Source organism: Leptonychotes weddellii, chromosome 6 (genome assembly GCF_054177405.1).
Source record: "Leptonychotes weddellii isolate Sample4059 chromosome 6, ASM5417740v2, whole genome shotgun sequence".
NCBI classification, from domain to species: domain Eukaryota; kingdom Metazoa; phylum Chordata; class Mammalia; order Carnivora; family Phocidae; genus Leptonychotes; species Leptonychotes weddellii.
Window position 1 is genome coordinate 23,282,289 of NC_138374.1, and position 7,527 is coordinate 23,289,815.

The window sequence follows — 7,527 nt, forward strand, 5'->3', positions numbered from 1 at the left end:
TATGAGAACACTTGTCCTTGGATTTAGGGCCCACCTCAGTAATTCAGGATTCTCTCCTTATCTCAAGATCCTTATTTTAAGGGTGCCTGGATGGTTCAGTCGGTTAAGCATCTGCCTTTGGCTCAGGTCATGATCCCAGAATCCTTGGATCAAGTTCCACGTCGGGCTCCCTGCTCCGTGGGGAGTCTGCTTCTCTGTCCCTCCCCTGGCTCGTGCTCTCTCTCTCTCTCTCACTCTCTCTCAAATTAATTAATTAATTAACTAAAAAAAGATCCTTATTTTAGTTGCATCTGCAAAGGTCCTTTTTCTAAATAAGAGCATTCACAGAATGCAGTTTTGATGTGGATATCCTTTGGTGGGGGGGCCTTTTTCAACCTACCACATCACATTTTTTCACCTAGTAGCCACAGTGACCTTTTGAAATAGAAATTTATTTAAAATTTTACATACCTGGGGTGCCTGGCTGGCTCAGTCTGTAGAACATGCAACACTTGAACGTAGGGTCCTGAGTTCAAGTCCCACATCGGTGGTGAAGATTACATTAAAAAATTTTAAAAATAAAATCTTTAAAATTTTACATGGCCTATAACCCCTCAGTGCCTTCCCACCTCAGTTATCATAATATGTAAATTCTTCCCCTTGGTTCAAATCTCCTGCCTAACCTGAAGCCTATCTCTCCAACCTCAACTCCCATTCATCTGCTGCACACTTGGCCTAAGGCAGCTTTTCCCCTCCACCTCCATCTTCTTACAGTTAATTCCCATTACACCTTCTCTCTCCACAGGTTTGATGACCGACTGGTGTGGTAGTTCACCTCTAATGCTTGGATAGTAGTTGATCTGCAGCTGGGGTCAACAAACTAGAGTTAGTGGGCCAAACTTGGCCTGCTGCCTTTCTTTATAAATAAAGTTTTATTGGCACAAAGTCAGAGTTATTTGTCTATATATTATCTGTGGCTGTTTCTGTGCAATAGCAGCAGAGTTGAGTGGCTGCAACAGAGGCTAAATGGCCCATGAAGCCAAACATATTTACTACATGGAACTTTCCAGGAAAAAAAATTTGCCGATCTCTGTTCTAGGCTATTGGTTTCCTGTTTAGTGCTCTCAGATCCACTATTTGGTTTCCTCTTTTCTCCAGAGAGTCAACTTTTTTCCAGGTGCTATTGCTGCCTCCTCTAGTAAATCCTCTAAATTTTCAATAATCTGTAGTTATAATAGACTGTGTTGTTTGGTCTATTAAGTGTAATAAGACATGGTGTGACTTGTGGAACAGGCCGCAGACATCAGGCAGCCACTGGTCTTCCATCAGGCCAAATGAGCCCCTCCTAATGAAGAGAAGGGGTAATCTCACCCATTTTGAGGGAATTTAAATGACTGTCACATTTTTATTTTATGAGTATTTATTTCCCCACTCCTCCAGCTCTTGTGTCTGGGTCAGGCCTTGACTTATGAACATGCATCTTCTTGTTCATGATACTCAGCAGGTGCCTATGCCCAGTGATAGTTGCAGACTGGGTACTTACCTCGCTCTCTCTCTTTCTCTTCTCTGCCCTGCCCCTCTCTCCCTGTCCAAATATGCTCTTCTTCATGGAACAAGATGAGTATGATCCATTTTTACAACACTGGATTCCTGACCCATCTCTCCTGTGGGGGCTTGTGCTTCTTGGGGTGTGTGGTTGGCTGATGCTTTATCCCCTCCTGTATGAATATCCAGTAGGACATGACTATATACTATACTATACTCCAAATTGCAAGCCCTTCTGCCACCTTGACATTTGTAGGACTTGACTTGAAAAGCTCATAGCCTCCTTTCAGACATGGCTTTGGCCTTTTCTGACTCCCACCTAGTAGAGGATTTGCCTCAGAATTCCAGTATTTCCAGTGGAACAGCATCATATTTCTCACAGGGGAATTATGAAACAAAAACAGCAAACTCTCAGACCTGAGAAATTGTTGCTTGAATGACTTATACAGGATATGCAAAAGTATTCATTTTTCAACTGTTGGCTAAACGGTTCTCTACATCTGTGGACCCAAACTGATCTTAGGGAGATTGTTGCTCTGTTTCAATGTCTTCCAGTGGTTTGCCACTGGCTGGTTCCATTTCTTAACTCTGTGGGCACTCCTGATAGTAGTCTCAACCAAGAAGATATGGGTTGCCTCATTGTGCAGAATATCTTGTCTGAATTAAGCTAAACCAACACTTACGGCCTATCAATATATCCATACCCCCACCCCAAGTGACAAAATTTTGCTTTATAATATATTTTAAAAGATTTCAGAGTGCCTGGGTGGCTCAAGTCAGTAAAGCATACGACTCTTGATTTTGGCTCAGGTCATGATCTCAAGGTCATGAGATCAAGCCCTGTGGAGCCCGCTTAAGATTCTTTCTCTTCCCTCTGCCCCTCCCCAACTCCCTCTTAAAAAAAAATATTTCGGGGCTCCTGGGTGGCTCATCTTGGTTCATGACCTCTGGGTCCTGGGATCGAGCTCCACATGGGGCTCCCTGCTCGGCGGGGAGCCCGCTTCTCCCTCTCCCTCTGCCTCTCCCCATTTATGCGCTCTCTCTCTCTATCTCTCTGTCTCAAATGAATAAATAAAATCTTAAAAGAAAATAATTTGGGTCTCAGAACTATCAATGGAGACATTTCATTAGCACACATACAAAAACTCTAATTTTTTTTTTAAGATTTTATTTATTTATTTGACAGAGAAAGCGAGAGAGGGAACACCAGCAGGGGGAGCGGGAGAGGGAGAAGCAGGCTTCCCACTGAGCAGGGAGCCTGATGCGGGGCTCGATCCCAGAACCCTGGGACCATGAGCCGAGCTGAAGGCAGACGTTTAACGACTGAGCCACCCAGGCGCCCCATCTAATTTTTTTTAAAGATTTTATTTATTTATTTGACAGAGACACAGCAAGAGAGGGAATACAAGCAGGCAGTGGGAGAGAGAGAAGCAGACCTCCTGCCAAGCAGGAAGCCAGAAGTGGGGCTCGAACCCAGGACCCTGGGATCATGACCTGAGCCGAAGGTAGACGCTCAACAACTGAGCCACCCAGGTGCCTCTTTTTTTTATTTTTTAAGGACAGGAAAGGGCTATCTAACATTCCTTGCACATGATGATGATGGGCACCAGACATGTATCTGGGGATTCATGAAAGCATATCAGAAAAACTGTGCTTTATCTTATGTAGTCTCTTTCTTGGGTCCAGTGTCGTTTTACATGAAGGCTTATTATTATTATTCAGGAATTATTCCTATTATAGAACTTTTATGACCTCTTTTTTTAACTTCCAAGTCTTTGAACATAATTTTTGAAAAGAAAAAACAATGCAATCATTTTTCATAACCATAATGTTCTATTTTCATGTTTGCTAATGTACTCTCGCTTTTTTTCAGCTATTACATTTAAGTCTGTGATCCATTTAAGCTAATTTTTGTAGATGGTAAGAGGTAGAGGTCCAACTTCATTCTTCTGCATGTGGATATCCAGCTATCCCAGCACCATTTGTTGAAATTCTTTTTTTTTTTTAATTTATTTTTTTTATTTGCATTTATTCTGCAGGGTATACTCCCGGGCCATGTTTTTGTTTCTTCAGTTTCTTCTGGGATATCTTTTTCTTCTGTGCAACCTCCTCTTCTGGTTCAGGAACAATCTGCTCTTTTTCAGTAAGGATCATCTCAGTGTGGCAGGGAGAGCTCATGTATGGGTTAATCCGACCATGAGCCCTGTACATTCTCCGCCACATCTTGGGGGCTTTGTTCACCTGGATGTGCTCAATGACCAGAGAATCAACATCTAAACCCTAAGTTCTGCATTACTCCCTGCATTTTTAAGCATGTGCAGTAAAAGTCTTCTTGGGCCACCGACCCTGTGTCCAGCCCCACTGTTTGGCCTGGGCACACCTACCAACTCCACCATTGTAGCGACGGAATGGCACACACTGCTTCTGTAAAGTGACGCCTTTCAGATACTTGGTGGCTTTTCGGATATGCATACCCTTGATGGCCTGGGCAGTTTCACGTGTGCTCTTAAAGTGAACACGAAGGTTTGAACCTCTTGATTTACATGATTTCGTAGGGTTTTCTGGGTCAAGCAAATAGTGAACCATTTTCAGAGGTCACCTCAGGCCACTTAGGGGAAGAGCCATTTGTTGAAATTCTTGCCCCTTTAGATGTTCTGGGAACTTTGTGAAAAACCAATTGACTACAAATATGAGGGTTTATTTCTGCACTCTCAATTCTATTCTGTTTGATCTGTATGTCTATCATTATGCTAGTACCACAGGGTTTTGATTACTGTAGCTTTGTAGTAAGTTCCAAAATTGGGATGTGTGTGTCCTCCAACTTCATTCTTCTCTTTCAAGATGGTTTTGGCTATCATTGGTCAATTTTTTGTAGCAACAACAAAAAAATGAGTTTATTCATCCATTGCCTTTAATCAGATTTAGTATTGTTCTTACGAACCTCTATAATGGAATTCTAAGAAGGCTGTTTTGGAATGGGGTATTTGGGAAAACACTTTAATTTGGGAAAGGTACCATGATGCTTAAAACCTTTGGAGTCTGACTTGTTTCAGAGGAATCTAAAGTTTGATTTTCTTTCACAAATACAATTTGTTGTATAACATCAGAACACATGATTTGTAGGACTTGAGCAGCAGTACAGAATTTTAGATCATTAGCCATGTGATCCTTGAAATCAAAACAAAGCTTTGAGTTTCAGGAACCCTCATGGTAGCAAATCAACACAAGAAATAGGTGTAAATAATATCTTCAATTCAAGTCCTGACCTTGATTGGAGTCTGTATTTTAGGTCAGAATTGTATCAGTAATTATTTATATAACATAGGCATTTGATGATTTGAAACTTTTAATAATACTTTTTGAAATGAATATTGATACCATAAAGTCCTTTTTTGGTTTTGTTGTTGTTGTTTACTTTTTTTTTATTTAAGTAATCTTTTCACCCAACATGGGGTTCAAACTCACAACCCTGAGATCAAGAGTCACATGCTCTTCTGACTGAGCCAGACAGGTGCCTCAGCCCTTCGATTTTTAATCTGCTTTTAAAAATTAAAGTCTTTGGTGAATTATTTCCTTACAAACAAAGACTACCAGGAAATCACTCCAAATCCCAAGGAACATTTATGGATTTCTTGATTCCCCAACCAGTCCCACAATAATGATCATAGATCTGCTTTAAAAATTTCATACCCAGGGGTGCCTGGGTGGCTCAGTCGTTAAGCGTCTGCCTTCGGCTCGGGTCTTGATCCCAGGGTCCTGGGATCGAGCCCCACATCGGGCTCCCTGCTCTGCGGGAAGCCTGCTTCTCCCTTTCGCACTCCCCCTGCTTGTGTTCCCTCTCTCTCTGTGTCTTTGTCAAATAAATAAATAAAATCTTCAAAAAAAATTTCATACCTAGAGACTCACTATCCTTCACAATCAACCAACCTCTGCCATCTCCTAGTGAATTAATGTGTGAAACTTTCATAACAGTTTTTAGATATGATTTTCTTTTTTTCTTTTTTTTCTAAGTAGGCTCCATACCAAATGTGGGGCTCAAATTCATAACTCCAAGAACAAGAGTCACATGCTCCACCAGTTGAACTAGCCAGACACCCCTAGATATGATTTTCTGTTTGAAATGGCAAAGTACCACCTCCCCAAAAAACCCAACTCCATAGCATCTCTCTTGGTCTAATGATCATACAAGGAATACAATTACTGTTTGTGTTAGGTCCACTTTTGCTGTTTTACATTTATACCATTTTAACAAGTTAGCATCCAGGGTAAGAGTGAAGTTCTAGGTCAATCTAGAACATGATTCAATTCTGATGCTTTGTCAAAATGTAAAGGTCCCTGATAAGTGCCAAAATATAACTTTAATGTGGAAACACACTTGGATCACAATGGAGATATAAGAAATTCTCATTTTATGAAATAGATACATTCTGGAAGTCCTCGCATATTGTAAATATCACATGATTAAGCCATTTACCATATAGATTAGTTGGTCTACCTAGAAACATAACCAGTAGGACATATATATTTATTAAGAGATTTATTACAAGGAATTGCTTTACACAATTTTGGGGGCTTGCTAGGCAGGTCTGAAACCTGTAGGGCAGGCCAACATGCTGGAAACTCCTGGGAAGGATTAATGCTGCAGTCCTCAGGAAGAATTTCTCTTCCAGGGGAATTTCAGTTTTACCTCTAAGGCCTTTCAACTGATTGGCTAAGGTCTGTTCAGATTATATAGGATAATATCTTTTACTTAAATTCAACTGATTGCATATGTTAATTACATCTACAAATACCTTCACAGCAATACCTAGGTAAGTAAGTTTTTGAATCACTGGGCAGTATAGCCAAGCCAAGATGACACATAAAACTACCTTCCACACCATAGAACTGACAAAGCCTGCAGATATTTCTGTTTACTAAATAAACTGACACCACCCCATGGCAATAATAAAAATTCATAATTCCTCAGCTTGCCAGCTTTGAAAATATACAATTCTTGATTGTATTTTTTAAAATTTGGGGATTCTCAATATTTTACATTATCACATACATAAAGTAAAACTTTATTAATATTATTAATAATATTTTCATATCATACTACTTCAAAATTTTATAATTAAAGCTCATGGCACAAGTAATTCTTTTTCATCAGGTAGCTCTTACAATGCTGAAAGGTTAGAAGCTATGCCTTTATCTAATATAATCAGGTGGAGCCCAGTGGGAGAGTATCTCAGGTGTCTATGTATGTCTGTCTCTTTCAATATCTCTCTCTTCAGTGTCCTCTTTCAATACCCTGGTCTAGTTCCCCTCCTTTGAGGCTCTATACTCCCCCATGTAGGAGGAGACATTTCCTTCCTTCCACTTTTTGGATCTTGCAAACTTCAGTATCTTAAGCTTGACCAGACTTTGGGGACTGCAGAGGGAAAGGTAGAGTCTAGTCCAGGAGGAATGGGGGCACATTAAATCTTGTTCAGTTTTCCCCAGACAATCACAGTGACTTGATTTCCTCACCATTCCCTAAGAAGTAGGTACACCACTCCCAAATTAGCATTAATTTTACTCATTGACAACACAGTTTCTCTCAGATACGATTTTTTCCCCCAGCATTATTTCGTTAAGGAGCTTTTGACTCCTTTCTGAATCCAGCTTGCAAGCATCATGACATTAGCTGGCACTATGTTAGTCAGCAAGAATAAAGTAAGCCAACTCCAAATATCTTTTCTAAAAAAATTGGGGGTGGGGGTGGGAGTGCGTAATAGGTCTCAGTTCCTGCTACAGTAGACCTTCAATAAATGTTTGTTGAATTAAATATAATGGGCTTTCCTCTGTGTGATGGGGACTCATGGATGGTCTTCGAATGGCGATTAAATTTCCATCCTGTGGCAATACAAGATTTAATTCCTCCAAACAAACTTAACATATTTCAACAAGAGACGTCATACTTCCTAAGGGAAATAATCATGAATGAAAGAAACACACAATCGCTACTCAAATTTAAATCAT

At 40.4% G+C, this 7,527-nt stretch overlaps 1 pseudogene; it reads right to left on the reverse strand.

Annotated features, from left to right (window-relative positions):
• Positions 1 to 3,552: 3,552 nt before the first annotated feature.
• On the reverse strand, positions 3,553 to 4,130 carry LOC102729959 (large ribosomal subunit protein uL22 pseudogene; annotated as a pseudogene).
• Between the last annotated feature and the right edge of the window lie 3,397 nt (positions 4,131 to 7,527).